This window comes from Protopterus annectens, chromosome 11.part0 (genome assembly GCF_019279795.1).
Source record: "Protopterus annectens isolate FY-2018-M chromosome 11.part0, PAN1.0, whole genome shotgun sequence".
Classification (NCBI taxonomy): domain Eukaryota; kingdom Metazoa; phylum Chordata; order Ceratodontiformes; family Protopteridae; genus Protopterus; species Protopterus annectens.
Genome location: NC_056745.1, coordinates 282,936,277 through 282,959,119, shown reverse-complemented (window position 1 = coordinate 282,959,119; position 22,843 = coordinate 282,936,277).

The following is a 22,843-nucleotide window of genomic DNA, read 5'->3' as shown; positions in this document are numbered from 1 at the left end:
TGTGTTATGCAGATATAGCCAACTTAACTTATCTAGATCACAGTCAGTTTGGTTTTGTGAAGGGCGAGTCCAGTCTCCTTAACCTAGAAAGCTTCTATGTAAAGATTACAAGAGCTGTGGACAGAGGACACCAAAGAAAACCAAGGAAGAAGATAAATAGTCTGAGAAACTAGAAATGGCCACTGCAGAGTCACCTATATTAGACTCTCATTGATGCAAAGTAATAGCCTGCTGAAGGTGCAAAGGTTGCCTGGAAATGTTCTTTTTATGGATGGAGGAAGGAAGAGCTAAGGAACTGATAAGTTGCTCTATGTTAAAGCCAAGAAGAAAGCCTGAAGTCCAGGTAAAATGGACGGCAGCAGCTGCTGGTAAAAAGATAAGCATCAAAAAACACTGTGACAAGCACAATATGCATGCTCTAGGGACCTAAACCTTGCCACCACAACAAACAGAACATGCTGGAGGGATAGATTCATGTCCCAGAGACTTCCCATACTCTGGAACAAACTACCTATCTATATCAAACAAAGCTCCTCATTAGCACTCTTCAAGAAAAATCTTGATGATTGGATGGGAGATAGGAAATTCACCCCGGGGATCACCTCTGTGGCTTTGCTCGACAGTGGCACAGGAAAATCATTTTCTTGGGTGGCAAAAGCCAGGGTACCTTTTTGGCTGGGCTTGTATAGGCCCTAGGGCCGATAGCCTAGTACGTACCTATGAACCTATGAACAATTACCCTAGCCCCTGAACACACTTTATAAAACTTCTCTCACAAAAATCCAATATTAGACAAAAAACAGCTGAAACTCCACCACAATTACCTTTAATAAACAACAAAACTTTCGAATAAAACTCATCAGTAGATCAGTAAAATCAAATATTAAAATAAGCAAAGTGTGATATAAGAACCATAGTCTTCCAACTGACTGAAAAGTTGTGTTACAGTTCAAAGACTTAAAATCCTAGCATAAGACATTCAACTTTTCTGAAAAAAGTACAGTTTTAGTAATAAAAATTGTGAAAGGTTTCTTCCCTAAAAGGAAGTTATCGGCTCAAAATGGAGAAATGTTAGCCAACTGCCTATCCTTAAAAGCCCACAAGAGGAGTGTTGTTTGGTGTCAGTATAGCTATAATTGGCTTGGCTCCCAAATCAATGATTTTCTTTTGCTCTGCATAAGCTCTAAATGGTCTGGGCATGTGGAAGGTGCCCTTAATCATTTAAAGCTGTCTGTCTGTTATAATCTAGCTAGGATATAACCCATATAGCTAAACTTGCTGCAGCAGTGATCAGATGATGAACATATTTCCCGCTACAGCCCTTCGTCTGTAAGTTGGACAGTCAGTGATAATGTAGTCATGTAACTGACATACAGTATCTCCTCACAACTCCAATTAACTCAGTGCAAAAAGCATATAACAACATTAGAACGAGGAAGGAGATGGGTGAACCATAGACATCCCTTAATTTAATTTCCTGCAGAAGCACTTTGCAGTTTCCTGTAAAGTCAGTCTGACTTTTCATGGCTATGAATACTGTTATAATTCAACATGCTTCTATATGTATGGAGTTTGTAGTCTGCCAAAGTATTTTCCACTTTGCTAATACAGAAAATCATCCTCTTTATATCATTTAACTTTTGTTAATGTCAGTGTACCACGCAATTACCCTATATATGTCATTGTTTTCCCAGCCCTTACCTTTAGCACTGTACCTGTAATGCATTAAAAAGTAACCTTCATGACAATGTGTCTTTCTTTCTTACTTGTTTGTCCAAAACTGTGTAAACAGCAGCATCTCCAACACATATTTCCAAACCTGCAAGTGCATATTCATTCATGTGCAGAAGAATGTATTATTTGTAGCCTTACTTTTATAGTGACTGCCTTTTGAGTAATATTATATATACTAAGTTGCTTAGAGTTATTTCTATTAAATTAATGGGAAATGGTTCAGTATTAGTAAGCCTGTACTTTTCAGAGTTAATGGAATTCAGGAAGTACAAAGAAGGATTTTGCATCTTTATGCAAGTAGTACATACCTAGCAAAATGAAACATCCCAGTAATACCCTAGACAAATATAAAATTATAACGTGCATTCTGACAGACTCTGAGAGACAAATATGGATCTAAGTAGTGACATTGTAGCATACTAGCATTTTAACATTTCAACATTATATATTCAAGATTGCGACTTTCAGTATACTACTATTCAGGGTTAGTAACCCATGTAGCCAACAAGTGCTAGGTGCCATTCTGTTACAGGAGGGCAGATCTGTTGTCTACACCTGTAGGACATTGACAGATGTTCAAACATGTGATACATAAATGGAGAAAGAATGCGAAGACTAGTCTTTGTATGCCAAAATTCCTGCAATTATATTTATGGCAAGAGTATTATAGTAGAAAATGCATATAAACCACTCCAAAGTATCTAAAAAAAAAGTCATTGTACAAAGCTCCAGCATGTCTGCAAAGGATCTTGTTATCTTTGCAGAAGTATACCTCACAAGTATAATATAAACCAGGGAAACTCATGCATGTTGCAGATACTCTAAGCCGGGCTTATGTTAGATTTGGAAGCGGTGCGGATTGCTCCACAATTAACCAGTGAAAGCAGCAAAGCTACAATAAATGAAAGGTTACAGTTAAGATGGCTTGGGGCTATGGTTGTTCAGAGATGTCATTATGACAGGATAGCTTGATAGGATGACGCTACTATATCTCTTCATTACACCACATTTTCTATTTAGATATGAACTGCCATGTATAGAAGAGCAGCTACTCAAGGGTGATAAAGTGTTTTCCTCATAAATTTATATGACAAAATGTTGGCAAACCTTCAGGTAAAAACATAACAAAATGCAAGAATTGCAAATATTTTGCCATATACAATCAACTATGACTGTGCAGATGGAACAACTGACATTGGCTTGTGAGATTTTTTACATGGTCAGAACCCAAGGAATAACTCATATCAAATGATATGACCTCCTTACCATAGCTTAAACTGTAATAGACTTATGTCAGTACAATAATCTATATGCCTGTGTTGATTGTTAGTCAAAAAACTAGACAGTGAAAGATAATAGCGTGGGATGAGGCTAAGCAGAAGTTTGAACTGCTGGTTAGAGATTGCTTTCCCTATCAGTAATTGAGAACAGAGTGCAGGCAAAGAAAAGAGGACAGGTGAGAACTTCATAAAAGGCCAGTTTTTGTAAAGTTTTTAGTCAAGACTAGCACAGAAGGTGCTGATAAAAAGGGATAACTGGTAGGGCATATAAATTATTTTGTGATAATTATAACAATACATCAATGGAGGTTAAAAAAGATTGGGAAGAGAGAATGGAAAGACAATTTACAAAACAACTGTTGTCTTCTGTTGATGTGTACCTATATCACTGTCTAAAATCTGACTTAATAAAGATGTTTAAAAAAGTGAAGTAGCACCTTTGAAAGATTCTACTAGTCAGTCAGTGTCACTGTCCTAAAGTCTATATTTTCAAGTCCAGAGCAAACTGTATTTGATAATTGGCCACAATTTGCTAGCTAGGAGTTTCAAAGTTTTTTTTTAAGCAGTGGGAGTTTACTCATATCATGTCTGGTACTTAAAACCCAAAGTCAGATAGACAGATGGAAAAGATAATCCAAGAAGTAAATAACAAAAAGAGGAGTGGATACTCTGAAAAAGCAGATTGTTATTTGTCATTTTTTTGAATGCAGAAACATAATCATATGATGTATAGGAGTGGCACCAGCACACTTTCTTAAAGGTTAGGAGTCTGAAAGTCAAAATCCCTACATTATTTCCAGTATTAGCACTTAACAGCAAACAATCAATCAGTACTTGAATTATTTCCGGCTAGATGACAGAAGTAATTTTTTTGTGACAATTTTACTAAAAATTCAGTTTTAAAGGAAGAGGAATGAGGCAGAATTGGTCACAGCCCTGATACTGATCACAAAATCACAGCTCTTATATAATCCAGGGAAATTCCATTCACATAAAAATAATGAATGGAAGGCATATTTAAAAGCTGGCAAACTTATAGGGTATTATTCATAGAAATTGTAACCCATGCCATGAAGAAGTGTACCAAAACCCTTTGCATTTCACAAAACATGGTACACAGAGGGTTAAAAGGGTTAAACATTGTATGCAGTCTTACCCTATAGCGTAGCTATAGTACTCCAAGTGCTGAGTGCAAATACAAATGAACCACCTCCTAGTTTTATGATGTTCAAGACCACAACTCCAGAGGTGTATTAGCTGATGCCAGTGGGGTAACACATGGGACTCAGCCACAAACATATTAAGAGTGTGGTTTCTGGCAAATCATAGAGTATTGAAATCATGAAATAATGACAGATATTTGAGTTTCAGACTTTATATTCTTCAGAAAATGAATGCTAATTCAAAAACTATTATTCTAACAGATTTCTAAATTTTAAGTATCGCTCTTCATCTGTATCTGATTTTTGCCCCCCCCCCCAATGTTTTTATGTCTGTCCAGATTTATTGCAAGGAGAGGTTGAAAGGTATACTTACAGATCATATCCGATGCAATACTTTGAGTGAAGATGCTTTGAGTAGTGATCAACACAAAGTATGGATTCTTATACTGAAATGCTACTGTCTAAAATACACAAAAACTCCTTGGCATAGTAGCATGTCTATACTGGCAGTAGAGTTCCCCTTTCTGCAGGCAGCCCTGCTGTTTCACCTTTACCCATGGTGTTTATAAACTACTGGTAATGGGAGCTCAAATTGCACCAGACCACCACTGTCTAATTAATGACCCTAGGTTTACCACCATAGCTAATGTCTGTAAAATCTCTATGAATTACAGTCAGGGATAACAGTGGGGGCACAGCACAGCAATGAAAACCTATATTCACACTGTACCTCAATACATAACTTTTCATTGCTGTGCTGTGATGCAATGTCATGCAGTACATTATAATGCAGCAGCTGTTTGGCTATAGCTGGGATTTGGGGATAAACTGGGCACAGGAGCATGTAGTACATCACAATGTATTATGTGCACCTGTGTGCTTTGTAAACTATCATTAAGGAATGCAGTCCATATCTATGAATCGTGATCTCGAAAGACAGAGTAGTATGCACTGTACTTGTATCCCTCTATGGACTATACTGATGAATACATGTTTTTCAGGAGATATTACAAATAAATCCGGGATTAGAAAAAGCCTTGCTGAACTTTTCAGAGGCTATTTCTTTTTTACCATCTACTCCCGAATTCATTCTTGATATGTTGAGTCTACAGTAAGTGCTACCTTAATGTCCACTTAACAATACTGTGGATCAGAAGGGTTAATATCCAGACCAGTGACTGTAATATTCCTGGTGATTATACATTTGTAATGCAGGTGCCTCGTAAAGAAGTTACTTGTACAGGAAGTGTACACTGTGAGTAAAAGCTGTAAATGTGAGAAATTACTGTTAATTATCTTCATGATTCATGTAGTTAGCTATAACACAGTACAGCTATGATATGATATGTATAATAACTAAAATTAGCACTTGCTTTCAGGAGAAGCTAATCTTCTTTAATAAAAGGAGAAGCAGCCATTCTCACGTGACTCTTGTGTCTTCATACTTCTCTATATAATGATATGCCGATAAGCATAATTCCATTTTTCCATCCATGTTTTGACTTTGTAAATGGTTTCTTGAACTAAATGTTCTTAGTATATTTTTTGCATCTGTAAATATGTATATTTTTAGCATATCTTTGTATCTGTAAATATGTTTTGTTCATTTCTAACGTGGTCTTATTCACCCAGGCTGTGTCTGCAAATGATTCATTGAGATCAGTGTACTACCCTGATAAACAAACTCAAGCAAACAAGCCACTCAAAGATTAGTATAGTATACCTTTGTAAGGCAATAGCATGACCAAGTATGAGCCATGTGACCTTGTCAGTTGGAATGGTCTTCAGTAAACTTTTATAGTGCAAGCAGCTTCAGTGTGTGAACATTATTTGGCCATCTTGAAACTGTATATTTTACTAACCTACTTACAGTAATTAGTAGTGCTTCTGACTTGCCAGGTTAGGCTTAAATCTACTATCCATCATTCAGCAGAGAATGAACTCCCAGCAGTCTTCAAGAGTGGCTGAGTTAGGCACAGACTCCTAAGTCAAGGAGAGATAAAGATGAACACCTTTAGCATGAAAGATGCCTCCCTTGAATGGCCTCTTGAAAAGGCAACACATTATTGTATCAAGCCTTGTGGCACCTACACCTTTTGGGGTAAGAAGAATAATTCACTTCCACCACTGTGAGTAGCCTGAGAAAAATAGATAAACCAATCAAGCATGGTGTTAGATTAACCACAGTATAAGAAACTTGATCCATATCTTGTAATTGACAGTGTCAAAAGCCCCCAGGAAATCAAGAAAGACCCAAACAGAATATAAACTTTTAACAACCACAATAAGGTATATTTTAGTACTGTACTTGGATCTAAAAGCAGAATGACATGGACAAAGAGGCAATATGATATGTAGTCTGCACATAAACCACCTTCTTACCAGCCTTAGCTATAAAAGGAATAAAGAAATGTTGCAGTAATTCCTCAGAAGGTTTTGATCCAAAGAATAGTCTCAGTGAATCCAAACAGGATTATACTAGCCTAGTTGGACTGGAATGCAGCCCATAATACAGAGTGCAAAGATTAAACTACACTTATGACCTCTCATGACTCACTGCCAAAGTCAGTCCATCAATAATCATGTGACTCAAGGCTGAATCCTTCAGAATACACCATGGACACAAAATGGGGGGCGTTAAGGGGGACTGCAGTAGATGAAGCTGCATTTGGGAAGCTAGTGCATAATTATAAAGTCCTGGTTCGACTCTTGGATGTACGAAATCAACAGTGTAAGTAATAGCATAAAATATTAAGCAACTTAGACTGGAGATCAGAGTGTGACTTACTTGACCTCCTCCCAAGCATTTAAAGCATTTCAGCTTTTCAAACCACATAGGCTTGATGAGAATAAAAAGGCCAATATGTCTAGCTAATTTTGTACTTGATATTTTTCAGCATCTTATTCATTGGGTGGCATTGGAATTGAAAATGCAAAGAAATTTAGTAATGATATTATAGGACTTGGAAATAATGAAAGAAGACATACTGAGACACTTAGAAAGATGCTGCACAGGTTGAAAGGCAATGGACTTATACTTCCAATAAGGCTAAATATGTTAGATATATTCTAGGTATGGCCAGTTATCACTCTAGGTTTATAAAGTATTTTAATACAAATAGCAGGGCCAGTCACAGAGTGAAAGAAAAAAGCTGCAGCATTAGTATGGCCTGAGAGACAAAGAGAGGTGTTAGAACTATTCAGACACAGTTAAACCATGTTTTGATGCAAAGTTCCACACTGTTAAAACAGGTACAGGCTCTAAAGGAAAAGGGTCAGTTTTAAGCCATATTCAAGAAGGACAATGGCATTATAGCTTATGGAAGAACATCCTTATATGACATTGAAAAAAGATACCGATAGACTGAAAAAAAACATCTGGACATTGTCTGAGTATATGAACACTTCATATATACATCTTTTGGAAGGGCATTAGATTGCTCATAGATCATCACCCATTATAACCTTCATTTAATGAACTACAAATTATGGCCTACAATCAGACTTCAATCTTAACAGTTCATAGTTCTGTAGAGTAACAAAAAGGGCAGTATTACTGATAATTTATCCAGGCATCTTAGTTAATTCAGCAGCGATGGCTGAAAGGTTTATAATGAAACATTGTGTCTCTGTTAGTTCAGATTCAAAACATCACAAGCATTTCTAAGACTCAAATGTTCACAATACTAAGTAGTCATCATTTTATGGGGGGGTGCTGTACCCTTCAATGCGCCTGTACACCTCTGATCTCTATCAATACTACCTGTGAGAAACAGGAAAATTAAAAAAGAAAAGAAAATCACTTTTCCCTTTTCTCTCTGTGTCACACAGCCTTAAAGAAACCATTACAAATGCATTGTGACAAACCACTGTCCTGCTTACTGAGATCCCAATGGCATAAACAGTTGACTAAACATGCACAATGCTTTTGATTGTTGATAAAATACCATTCAACAAATTGTGGCATTCTTATCGACTAGTCAACTATTTATAAAAGAATACACAATTGCCTAAGTATACAATCTATAACATCATATTTCCATATACAATATGCAATTTGTATTAAGATGTTGTGCTGACTAATCAGATCAAATTGTTTTGTCCAATATTTTGTCAACTTTCTGCCAATAAATGATGCATGATATTGTCTTAGTTCTTTTCCTTATGGCTGCTACTTCCATTCGAGGCACAAAGACTGCGATTTTCTTGAAATCTTGAAAAGTTGGTGGCTCTTTATTCTTCCAGTAAGTTGTTGTGGCTTTACGTGCAATGGCAAGCAATGTCTATAATAAAAGATATTTTACTTTTGGGACACATTGTGGTATGGGTACATTAAACAAAATGAATGACTTGGTTAACTGAAAAGTATCATTAAAAATTGTTTGAAAGAAATAATTTCAAACCAATATTTATTCAGTGAATGACAATCAAACAACATGTGTTCCCAATCTGCTTTTGTATGCATTTTACATATCCAACAATCAATATATGTCTTATATATTAGTTCTAATCTATGAGGAGTTAGAAAGGATCTATGTAGGAATTTCCATGCATATAGTTTCCACTGAACTGACTTGGTGGTAAGGCTTGGTGATAAAAGGATCATTTATTTTTCATTTTTATCAGGATCCTGTTGATTAACTTGATTATAATAATTCCAATAACTATTATTGGTATAGTTCTTTGTTTTTTTGAGTATTTTATGAATTTTGGATAAATATCCTTGTCCTTTGTAAGTATTATTTATTAAAAGTATCACAAGATCTATGAACTTAGGAATATTATTTTTAAAAGTTGGTGTCATCAATTCCAGCTTATTTGTGATGTACTGTTTTATTTGTTGTATTGGTAGCCACAATTTATCATCTAACTCAAATTTCCTTTTGAGTTGATCTAGTGTGAGTGATGTATTACCACTGAGTATTTGATACCAATAAATCACTTCTTTTTCTTTAAGCTCTTTAATTACATTTGAATCAAAGGTAGTTATACATTCTTGTGTACAAGCTATAGGATGTAATATAAAAAAATATCTGGGTTCATGTTTATATATTTTCTAAACAGTATTATTGTTTCAGTAACAATTATATACTTTGTTTTTCTGGTAACTTGGCACGTAAAAATTAACTACCAATCATTAGCGGACCGGAGTTCGTCGACCCCTAACCGGGAAAAGCCGAAAGAGGCAAACAATTAACTATTATGTCATCTCTTATCACATTATAAAATACTTTTGTTGGATTTATATTATATTGTTTATGGGCTAAGTTACTAATGATATTACATATAGCTTCATGAAGTAATTTCCATTTGGCTGTATAGATTGAGTTCAGCCATAGAGCAACTGTTTTAGGAATAGATGCCAATGAATAAATCTCCATATCTGGTAGATTAATTCCACCCTTCTTCCAACCTTTTAAATTGTTAAGTGTGATTCTAGGCTTATTGTTAAAGCAAAGGAAATTCAGCATCATTTTATTGTATTGCTGTATAATTTTCTTAGTAGGAGGGATGGAAAAAGGATTGTAAATAATATAACAATTTTGGGAAAATGATTGATTTAATTATATGCAACCTATCTTCCAGTATATAAAACATCTTATTACATTTCTGCATTAATGATTTCATTTGACTTAGTATATGAATATGGTTAATTTTTATTGTTTCTTTAGTGTTGCTAGTTAGTAAGATTCCCAGCTATTTAATTTTATTATCTGGGGCTAAGTGCTTAATAAAGTCATTATTTAATTCCCTTTTATATGAGTTAGTTAATAACATTTTAGTTTTGATTTCATTAAACACAAGACCAGAAATAGTTTGAAAGAAATTCATTGTTTGGAATAATTCAGTTGATGATTTATCTTTATCAGATATTGTCAACAGGATGTCATCAGCAAATAACTATATTTTCATTTCTAAGTTATTCCCAATTATTATGCCTTTAATATTTGTGTTCATTCTAACGTAGTTAGCAAAAGGCTCAATTGCTAATGCAAACAGTAAAGGTGAAAGTGGGCATCCCTGCTTAGTTCCTTGTCTAATAGTTATAGAAGTAGAGAGATGTGACCCAATCTTAACATAGGCCAGAGAATTTTCATATAGTGTTTTAATTAAGAATGTGAATTGGTGTGAAAAACCATATTTTTTTAGTACCACCAGTAAATAATTCCAATTTATTGAATCAAAGGCGCTATTGGTGTCTAGACTCACCAGAGTCATGTCTCTCTTACTGAAATCAACATAATCTATCAAGGCAAGAATTATTTTTTATCGTAGGTGTTTCTATCTTTTATGAAACCTGTGTGGTTGTGATCAATTAATGATGGTAATCTATGTTTAATTCTCTCTGTATGTGTTGCCATAAACATTTTGTAATCTACATTTAACAATGGGCTTATAGGAAGAACATTCTGAGGCATTTTTTTCAGATTTCAGAATAGGTAAGATTAAACTATATTTCCAAGAAGGTGGAACTAATATTCCTTGTTTAACCTGGTTAAAAACCTCCAACAATAACTGTTTCGCTTCTTTGGTCAATAACTTATACATTTCTGGTATTATTTTGTCATTTCCTGGTGCTTTATTGGGTTTCAGATTTTAATTTGATTTTGCAACTTGGACATTGTTATTTCCTTGTCAATGTGTCTGCTCTGTTGTTCTTGTACCTTGAGGTTTATATTAGTCTGAAGGAAGTTTCTAATTGTTTCTTTCAATTTCATCTCTATGATGCTAGTATAAATTTTTTGATAGAGCAACTAAAATATTTCTAGTATGCTGTTTAAGTCTGAGACTTTCTTATTAATGTTGGGATTATATATTTCTTTTATTTGATTCATTTTAGTAACTTTCTTAGTTCTATTTGCCATTTTCCTTTGATTCTTCGGATTCATTGAATAAGAAATAAGTTTGATTTTTTTTTTCTAATTCTATCATTATTTTATTATGTAATATGTTAGTATATTCTTTATTTTTTATTGCTAAATCATTATTTAATTGACTATGTCCTTTTTGTATATTAAGTTTAATAATATCTATTTCCTTTTGAAGTTCGGTTAATTGATTGTACCATTGATTCCTTTTGTTTTTGTACCAAGTTAATGTTTTTCCATATATGTATGCTTTTAATGCATCCCAGACATAGATTTCTGAAGTGTCTTCATTTATGTTTAATTCAAGAAATTGTTGCAATTCTTTTATATAAAATTCTTCAAACTCTTTTAGATTCATTATTTAGGATGTTATTCTAGTGATTGTCACCTTTTCTTTGTTATGAACTTCTGCTTCAAAAGTAATTGCATTGTGGTCTGTTAATTGTCAAGAGATTACATTAACATTGCTAAGAAAGGTGGTTATTTCCTTTGATATATGTACTCTTATCTATTCTTGAATGTGTGTTATACATATGTGAAAAAAACATATAATGCAGAGAATCTTTGTCATTAACATCTTTAAGATTATATAGTTCAACAAATTCTGCTAGTGTTTTTGATGTTGCAGTTTTCCTTCTGGTATTTATAGAGTCAGTGTCTTTATCATCTAGTATACAATTGAAATCTCCAGCTATTATCAATTTCCCTTTGGAGTGCTGGATTACTTCTTCTAACTGTTGTTTAACTATACTTACACTCAACCCAGGTATCCAAAAAAAAGTTAATAAAAGTATACTGTTTACCATTTATTGAGATAGTTGACATGCAAAGCATCCCAGATTTATCTTGATATGAGCTTATTATTTTTGGCATAATGACAGAATTTTTCCATAAAACGTCTGGCATTATTGATCACCTGTAATCCTCTGTGATTTACCAGAAAATCACAAATTTTGTAAGGGATGGAACAAAAACATGAGAAAATAGAGGGTTATGCTTCTATTACAGCCTTTCATCTGTCTCTACTACTGAGGTACTGACAGGGCTCTTTCAGGCACCACATTCTGACCTGCTCTGTTATATTGGAGCAGCAACTCTTTCAGAAGTGGAAGCTGACCTTATCCCACACAGAAGTACCTTCTAGGCATTCCCAGGATACACTGGGTCTTTCATAAGTCTGGTGTTTGACTACACTTTTCTGCTGATGACCAAACCAGTGTGCTCCTGTCTCACTCCTAAAATGCAAGCTTCATTTTTTTTTACTTTATATGATTGAAAATCAAGCTATCCTCTATCCAGATAAAATCATACAGCATGGTAATAACTCTTCAACTCATACCTCCCAAGCTCTGCTCCTCCTTCTCTCCTGGTTAACCTTCATACCTTCCTAATTTCTCTCATATGCTTAGATTATAAATGTAACTAAACAGTGACATCCAGCCATTATGCTGTATTCCTGTCTTTCTCTTGAAAATTTTTTAACAGTTTTGCTGTCTTTACTGAATGATACCTGTTTTGACTGTAATACTACCTGTTGATTGTTATACTACCTGTTGATTGCAATGCAAATATTTTTATTGTAATTCTCTATGTAATATAAATTTGTATTGTGGAGCTTTTCTCCTCGGACCTTCACTGAAAATGGGCTCTCGAGTACAGTGGACCTCCCCGGTCACCAAACTGGAATAAATAAATAAATAATGGTAGCAGTTGTAGCTGCACAGTCTTGTGCCTGAAGGAACACTTTGGAGAGCTTGAGCTTGTCCTTTTAAAACAGTCATTAATGAAGCTCAAGTTACCTAATTTTCTTGGACTATCTGTGTGGCATCCATGAATAATTGCTCCCAGTATGATCTGTTATATGGTGCACAGATTGTCTTGGGACTTTTGTATGTTACTGGTAAATAACTTGTTTTTTAAGTGTTAACTGTGCTTAAGTGTTATTGTAAGCACCAGAATATATTCTATATAACCATTTTGCATATTTACAACTTACTTGGCAAGTTGATACAAAGTTACAAAGCAAACAAAGCAAAACTGATTTTAATGCAAAAAATGAATGCATCCTGTATTTTTTCAATCAAAACTAATGACATACTGCTATGAATGTAACTTTTGATGAAGTGCCAGAAAATGTAAAGTTCAACTAGCTTCATACATTGTACAAATGCTCATTAAATGAAATGCTTTAAGAGCTCATCTTAAACATTAGACATGTCAGACTTAACAAAATACATAAGGGCCAGAGTTATTTGTCTTTAAATGTAAAATAATCAGATATAAATGTGGCATACAGTCAATTTAAATGCGAAAAGCACATTGTACAGTGATAAGTAAAATCCATTTTGATAAACTATGAGGGGGGGGGTTAGAAATTACAGAAGCTTTGAGAAAGACTGTTTCATGCTGGCAAAATCATTTCCTGTTTGTTGGATCTGTGTTACAGAGAAGCAAACAAAATACTCCCTCTATTCTGTTATGTACATTGAGTGGATCGTGTTACTTGGTTGGTGCTGCAGTTCAGTAACTTTGATTTGTATTGCTGTATTAAACATTTTACTAATATTTATTTTAAATTCTGACATAATGAAAGAATACAAATTAGGGAATGATTTGATTATTTGTAGCCCATTACAATTTGTTGATTATGGTGTTTGCCAAGGTTTGTAGTGTAGTGGTACAAAATGGCAACTCTGCATGAAGTGCTTGAACGATTCAGAACATTAGCACAAGACAAATATTCAGGAGTTTAACAGTTTGTGAATTTTTGGGCTGTAATTTTTTTTTAATTCTATTTGGAAATTGGTATAAAACTGTGCAAAAAAGACCAAGCAAAGCACTCTGGTTGGAATTTGATTCTATGTAGGCCAGTTCCAAGAAAATAAATTCACTCCATCCTAATCAGTTGACATCTAATCACTCAACAGCAGCAATATTCAAAAATAACAGAACACAAATGTTTCATCTGGTGGTGAGGTTACTCTCCCATTTCCCATTTGGAAACTATGTCTCTGTACCCCAGTAATGTTATATTATAATTTTAAAGTCACCATTGCCCAGTGGCGGCTGGTGACTTCAAATTAAAGGAGGGCTGCAGGAGACAGCTGAATGGGTGGGGCCAATGGGAAGGGGTGCGGCCAATTAGAAAGTGGTGTGGCTATGCTCAAAACCATAACAACTGGAACTTTAAATAAATGCACTGCCCTGGGTGCCAGACAGTCATTACAAGAGTCCAATCAAGACAAAATGAAGTGTAGAAGAAAAAAATATTTCAATGCATTGGCTACATGACAACTTACTTAATATCCAGATGGAAACAGGTTGTGAGGCATGAAAAAATAAATTACTTTTTAAATACATTACTGGAATGCCAGTCAAAATCAAGTATAAAAAAACAAGCAGCACTCAACTCGAACCACTACTCCTTGCACTGCAGTTCTAATTATAATTTATATTCAGCTTTATAAAATTACCAAGTAACATGCTGAAAGTAGCAATCTCTGTGATACCCCCACTTGTAAAAATGTTTCTTATCCAAAAAAGACCTGCTGCCTGACACAACTATCTACTTGTTTCATGGGGAAGACATGATCAAAGTAAAACATGAACAGCAAACAAGAAACAAGCTCAAGATAAATTGCTTAAAGGATTCCTGCACAAGTTATGGACCACACATGATAGATTGGCATTCTGTTTAGTTTACGGGTAAGCCTGCAAAGATGACCGCAAGTCTCCAACAAAAGATAAATGCAAGTCTCCAATAAATGTAATGAGCTTCTGAAAATACTGTAATCCTGTCCTTTTATTACAAATAGTGTCATATGCATTTCAAATCCCAAGGCTTATACATTATCTAGTTATGTAAATATTCTCTGCATGGCAACAATGAAAAGGCTTTCAATGCTGGTAATTCTTTAACAGTATGCTTATTAAAGCTTACTTGCATCTTACAACCTCCGACAAGCTTACCTGATGGTCATTAAATCATTGCTACTTAAACAGAGCAACAGGGCATTGTGACAGCATGCATTTCCTGAATAATAAGAAGCATAAATCAACAGTATAAAAATATTACAGAAAACCAGAACATTCTGCAAAAGCAAGGACAGATGAAAAGCCACGGTCGTACTTGTGGTCTACCTTGGATGGGGGAATACTCTGCACACTTACACTGCATAACTGCTCCTTGCCTTCCTTGGACACATCCAGAGCCACTACAATGGAGAGTGGGGTGCAAACAAGTATGTCACAATTTGAAATGTCTCTGGCTGACAGTGATGGCTCTGACACTCATACCTCTCAACTTCAGAGCAAGAAATCTGGACAAAGCCATACATAGAACTAGAAGTGGGACACAGGCCCAAAAATAAGGACAATTTTTAAATATTGCTCTTATTAACTTAGATAATAGAACAGTAGTAGGTCTTGCATTAGTACAAATTTTCTGAAGGGTATGAAATCTGAAACTCAAATGTCTGCCATTATTTTCTAACTTCAATCTTTAATGACTTGCCACTAAGTTGCCAGAAAACCACAATTTTATGAAAAAACAGACCAAAAATGTGATGCAAAAATATAAAGTTGCCACACAATACAGCTGGGAACCTGTCTAAAAGGGACACCTTTTTAATATTAACACTGTTAAATTGAGCAGCTAACAAAATAAGAGCATCTACATGCATTTCTGAAATAAAAGTAATCTATAACTCTGATCATTACAGTTATATATAATTGTAAACCCTCCATGTTTTCTTCCAAAATTGCCATTTTGAGGAGGGATTATTAGGGGAGAGCAACATTTTGAGCCAAAATTGGGGACAATTGAGAGGTTTGGATATTCTTAATTCTACAAAGCGATTTGCACGTACCTCTCAACCTCTTAATGCAGGAAATCTGGACAAGGCCAAATATATTGGGGGAACATACAAACACTAGTAAAAATTGCTCTTGTATAAACTTAAGACAGTTGATAGAATAACAGGTCTTGCATTAGCATGCATCTTTCTGAAGGTTATGACGTCTGAAACTCAATGTCTGTCATTTAGTGACTTCATTCCTAAATGATTTGCTAGAAAACCACAAATTTTATGAGGAACAAGCCAAAAATAAGAAGCAAATGTCTATTCATTCTGCAAAAATATGGACAACTGAGAGGTACAACCGGGGCTGTCTGAGTTTGCTACCCCCCCTCACAAAATCATGGTCGAATGGAGCCTCCCCCCTGCAGCCATTCCAATGTCCCATTCCTTGGTTATTTTGCCCTATTTACCATAAACACTGTAATGTGCATGCTGATTTACTTCTGCAATGATTTAGATTTCATTTGAAAGTTTTATATTGCATTTTACAGCACAAACCCTAATAGATATCAGTTAAACAAAGCAATGCAGTCTCACAATGAAAATAAACTTAGCATTAAAACTTCTCTGCCCTTGAAACTGACATGCATTGAAACAACATTGAAACCCACATTCAAAGAAAATACATTTTGCCAATGGCAGATAAAAACTAACTCTGGGCTGTTTTCAAAATCATAGGCCCCTTGAACATGAAACATACACATGCTCTTTGATACACCTGCCTGACTGTATTACATTATATTACTTGTACAATATAGTACAGTTGTTAGAGGGCATTTTAAATTTATTGTTTTGAACATTTTTCAAGTAAACAATGAAACAAAATGCATGCACCAATGACAAAACTGCCCAATTCAGAACATTTCCATCATAAAAAGTCTACTCAACCTTCTATAGTCCACCAGTATCAGTAAATATGTACAATCTCTGAAGTAGTAAAATCCACATTAAAGAAATCTGTAACTAATAAAGAGATTGCTGCTAGCAAACAACTTTATATGTTATTGTTTCATCTACAAATAAAGTACCTGTTGCCCTTGAAGAATAAATTGCCTATGTTGCATGCATTAAAAAAATGATAAGCTAGTAATACCGCAATAGGGAATGGATAGCAAACTGATAACAGGTTTATAGTTACTAGGTATCTTTGCCAAAAAGGACTGCAGCATCCACCCCCTTTACAACACAGTACATTATCAGCAATGCATCTACCTACTGTGGAAGTAGAACCCACAGCCTTCTGTATCAAAAGCAAGTACACTACCTGTTGTGCTATTAACAATGCAAGCAGATTTAACATAAGCAGCACTAAACTTTTGTTCCCCTGCAGCTCTCAGCTCCTTGTAAAATCTACTCAACACTCAGCTGTATCTCTGTACTTTGCAGCACAGGAAATCTGGAAAAAGCCAAAATTTATTGGGGGGGGGGCAAAAGGCCAAAAAACAGGGACACATTTTAAACATTGCTTGTATAATGTTGGAAAATTGCTAGAATAAAATGCTGTGTTACCACCATAAATTTCACTGCCACGTCTTGAACCCAGGGGACCCTGTGCATAACAGTCAGAGAAACATACCACTATGCCAAATCAGCTGAAACACAGGAAGACAAACTTAAATGGCTACCATTTAGTGAATTCAGTTCTCACCATAGCTGTCAACCTCTTAACAAAAAACACCTGAAAAAAGCCAATAATGTGGGAATACAGCTGCCAAACATATTCAGTGAATTCAGTTCTCACCATAGCTCTCAACCTTAGCACAAAATACCTGGACGAGGCCAATAATGGGGGAATACAGTCCCAAAAATATGGGCAAATTTCAAATATCCATGTTATAAACTTAGACAATTGCTAGAATAAAATGTTTTGTTTTACCATGTACTTTCTGAAAAATATGAAGTCTGAAATTCAAATGCCTGTTATTTTTAAACATTTGTTAACCAGGAAACTAGTCTGACTTGGAACAAAACAAAGCCCATTTTCAGCAGAGCAGGGAGAAATATTCCAGACACATCTTTGTAAGGGATGGGATGAAATGCAGACTCCACACAGAAGGCACCCCAGCCAAGAATCAAACCAGAGAACCTGTAGCTATCAGGCAACAATGCTACCAGTGCACCACTGCACTACAAACCTTTGCAAGGAAAAATGAAGATACAGAAACCACAGATTTTATGAGGAATAGAACAAATATGAGGCAAAAATCTGCAATTTACAAATAGTGATGGGTAGGGAATTCAGGTCCTTGCCACCTGCATCCAAGGTACAGGGTTCAAGCCTGAGTATCTCTACCCACCACTATGTGTTAACAGGGGCATTACACACACACACACACACACACACACACACACACACACACACACACACACACACACACACACACACACACACACACACACTTGTAAGTGGGTCCAGAAGCAGTAAACCTCCACACACAAGGTCCAACTCCATTGTCTCGAAGCAGCAAACCCGTGCTCGACTTAACGCTTCCCTGCAAGAGTTTAGAACTCAACTTACCTCTCTCCTGATTGGTCCTGCACTCGAATCCCTGCTCACCTCTCTCCTGATTGGTCCTGTCTGTGGATCAAGCAGACTGGAGCTCCTCCGTTCTGTGTGGTCGTCTACCGCACAGATTCCTGGGCATCTACGGGGCAGAAAATACCTTCTCTGTATATGGACTGCTGACTCAGGCAGTCAGAGTTTGCACAGATTCCTGGGCATCTGTGGGGCAGTCTGAGTGCGTCTGCGCATGCGCGGCAGTTCCGGTACTTGTTAAAAAAATATATTTTTTTTAATTTTATGTTTCATATTTTTTATTTCTTTTATTTCTAGGTGGGAGGGCTGCAGTCCTGCAGTCCGATAGCCCGAGCCACCCCTGCCACTGCCACTGATGGAAGACATGGTGCACTTATTGAATCACCTCAGTGATGAATTAGTAGCCAACAGACTATAGATATTTAATGGAACCTCTGTGACACATCCAGGTTGAGGACACTATAATACAGCTGTCATGCTATCAGGTTTTATCCAAAAAGCCAAAATTAGGGGAAATGGTCAGCGTAGTAGCTGAGTGCATTGCTCTTGAAGAAATACAAATGAGTAAGTGTTATTACAGCAGATTAATGTGAAAAAAGTGAAATGTAACTGTATAGTGTGATTGTCAAGTAAGCTTCTATTCAAGTAAAAATGAAAAGAAAACGCCAAAAAGATATTTAGAACTAGTAAAGGAAGCACAACTTCAGAAACAGAAATAGAAGGTTAAATATATTTCAAACATATCTCTCTCTCTCACTCTCTCTGTCTCTCTTAAACAGGGAAGTCTTATTTTAATGTTAGAAACTCTCCTAAATATCATAGCCACAAGAAGAAATGAAAAATCAGAAAAATAGAAAATGCATCCAAAATATATGAGGGAGTTGTTTATAATTTGTATTCTCCAAAGGACAATTAAAGATCATCAATCCTTACTTAAAGAAGAAGATAAAAATGTTGTTAGTATATTTAGAAATGGATCCTTTTTGTTTTGCTGAATCTCATTTCACTAAATTTCATTCCTCCCCGACCACATTGCTGAAAACAAAAATAAATGAAAACTCATTTCACTGAATTTCATTTAACTGGACTGCAGTTAGTATATATGACACTGTGTAGAGTACTGTAAGGCAAGTAAAAGGAATATGCCCTTTTCCCCACTGTAGTGCGATCCTGGAGTTAGTCTTTCAGAGAGAGTTAGTCATTGGTGTTGTAACTATGCATGTCTATTGTTTAAAATGCATTGTTTTGAAGTTTTTGGTAAACTACAATATAAAATAAACAAGGTGGGGGGCTATGCCCCTCACACCACCCAATGTGGGGGGCTGTGCCCCCCCCAACTATATATACTAACTCCAGGATTGCACTACAGTGGGGAAAGGGGTATACACCTTTTACTTGCCTTACAGTACTCTACACACTGATACTAGTACCATTCAGTGAAATGAGATTCAGTCAAATGAACTTTCAGTGAAGTGAGCTTTCAGTGAATTGGTCCCAGTCATCTGAGTTTCTACGAAATGAGTTTTCAATGAAATGAAGTCGACCCATCTATACATACATACCCAGTAGTATTCCAAAATGTCAATCAATGAAAACAATGTGGAGAGAGAATTTGTTAAAAGAGCTAATCAAATTGTGCTTTCTTGCAGGAAAACAGAAATAAAATGTCATTAATTCACAGATGTCTTTCCAGAGTTCGGATCATAGCTGCAATATTCCTTCTTACAAGGCTTTTCAATACAAACAGTACTTGCAATCAGTAATATTTTCAACAGGCTTTACCACTCAGGTAGGATAATTTCCTCAAGTTCTGCAGGAAAGGATAGCAACTCCTGACTGATGTTAAAATACAGAGATAATTTCCATACAACAGATTTCAGGGACACCTTCACACAGCTCCGACAAGACTCCTATGTCAACTCAGGGTTTATAAATCTGACCTCCTTCATAGGTAACAACCCTTATATTTCCAAAGTTGCACCCACTAACAGTAGTGGCTTCTCCAGATTTAACAGCCACCTTGCTTATATTGTAGTCATAAAAAATGAAACTTGTGTTCTCTATATAATACTGGGTAGAAGACAGAAAAAAGCAGAGGAGAGGATTTGTTTCTGAGGAGAAGGCTTATATGAGTAACCAAACACACATATACCTTGCATGCACCTTTACTCAGGCTATGCAGAATGCACTGTACAAAATCAGAAAATGAAGGAATAACGTTCAGAATAGAAAAATGATTTTACAGTTTACCTGACCCGAGATAAGCTTTAGAAGGTACTAATTATCTTCCTTGGCCTCTTGCGTGAATATCAGTCATTCCATCTCTCATAAATCTCAGACTAACACTTTTCATTCTGTTCTATAGACAAATGTTGGAAATATAAGTACTCTGGTGATGGCAGAGGGTATGTCACTGCATCCCCTTCTGTAAATAGTAACACATTTTCATAAAACTATTTTCTTTGTGTTTAGTTTGCAGAAATAATTATTCATGCTCATATCTTTACCGATGCTAGTATGCTCCCAAATACCAGTCTTCGGTCATTAAACTTCACTCTGGTTTTGTACCATTTGGTGGGTGGGGATATGCCAACTAGGCAAAGCTAATTTATGGAGTTGTGTGGTTGGTCATTTCTTGGAGTCATCTGATGATGTTCTTGTTCATTTGTTATAAGGGACAACAGAGGCAAACGTTTAGTAAATGTTTCTACTTAGCACACATTTTTGTGTGAATGTGTTAGATTTTCACTGGAGTGATTCATTCCTCCTGACATGTGAGTAACTTTAGACATTAACTCTTTTCAGTGACAACCTTGTCTGCATAGGTCTGACCACTCTATTTTTTTAAACAGGTTTGATTGCAATTCTCTATCAGTAGATTATATTACAGGTTTCAACTATGCTGATACGTACTGGTTTATAACACAGACTAATATAAGGTTTACTATTTGTGTTATGGAATACCAGGCAGATGTTAGAAATCACTATTTCTGCAACACATTACTTGCTCATTGTTTTTAGTATCACCAAGGTAGAACTCATAACTTATGAGTAAGTGTTCTTGGTGCTCCTATCTTGGACAGAGTTGTATATAAGCATTACTGGGTTACACTTTTGTTTCAGTTAATTTTTAAATACAAAACATTTGCTTACAGATGTTTGATTCGTTTTAGTGTGAAAACTGTTGTAATTGGGATATTTATAGAGTGGCTATATTCTATTACATAATGGGCAAATTATGCATTGAACTCTCGGAGAATGAATGTTTCCAACATGGTGGTAATGCACAGATATCACCTAACAAAAAACAAGTCTGCCATTTCACAGCAGCAGAACATTAAGCTGCTGCAAAGCAAGGACTACAAAAACAAACAGTCAGCATCTTTTTTATTTTCACAAATGCAGATTTGCTAGCTAGCAAGTGTAAAAAAGTAAACAGAAAAAAACCTCAAATACCAAAAATATCTTGATGCAGTGCAGAAGGATGTATCATTTAACTTTTCCTTTGCTAAGCATATCTTAAAAAAACACATTTAGCAAAGTGTAAGAATATGAAGAAAAAATAATGGAATTAGGTGTGTGCGCGCGTGTGTGTGTGGTGTGTGTGTGTGTGTGTGTGTGTGTGTGTGTGTGTGTGTGTGTGTGTGTGTGTGTGTGTGTGTATGAGAGAGAGAAAAATACACAGAAAAAGTGTGAGCAAGCAAGACAGCATGCATACATCTGTCAGGGACAATTTTTAAATATAAACTTTAAAAAGGAAATACGGCAAGATGTTTTCCGTGCATTGTTTTTGGAAAAAGAAGTATGAAAGTATAATGTCCAGCTTTATTGAATGACTGTAATCTTCAGTGATTTACTAGAAAATAAAACATTTTCTAGGGAGAAAGCAAAAATAGAAGGCAAAATCAGGGACAGTTGAGAGGCATGGGGGTTACAATGCCTTGTACTTTATGAACTTTGTTCATTAATTTGATTACAATAGCACATATGAGGTATTTTCAGCCAAGAAAGTGACTGTAATTGTTTGGCAAATTTGTGTGTGTGTGTGTGTGTGTGTGTGTGTATGTGTGTGTGTTTGTAGGAATGTGTGTGAGTTTATGTGTGTGTGCCTCTGCAAATATGTGTGCCTGTGCATGTGAATGTGAACATTAAATGCATATATAACTTATATTTTAAATGTAAAATGCTTCAATGACAATATCATATTCTACAGAAACTTTGAACATTAGGCAAAGGAATTATTTTGCATCAAAAATATAAATAAATAAATAAATAAATAAACGGTCCAGGCAACAGCAGGAAACAGCTAAATAAATAATGTAATATAAAGTTCACACAAGCGCTTTCACTCTGACTCAATGCAGAGCTTTTTCAAGTGGAATACATAAACATTAATAACCCC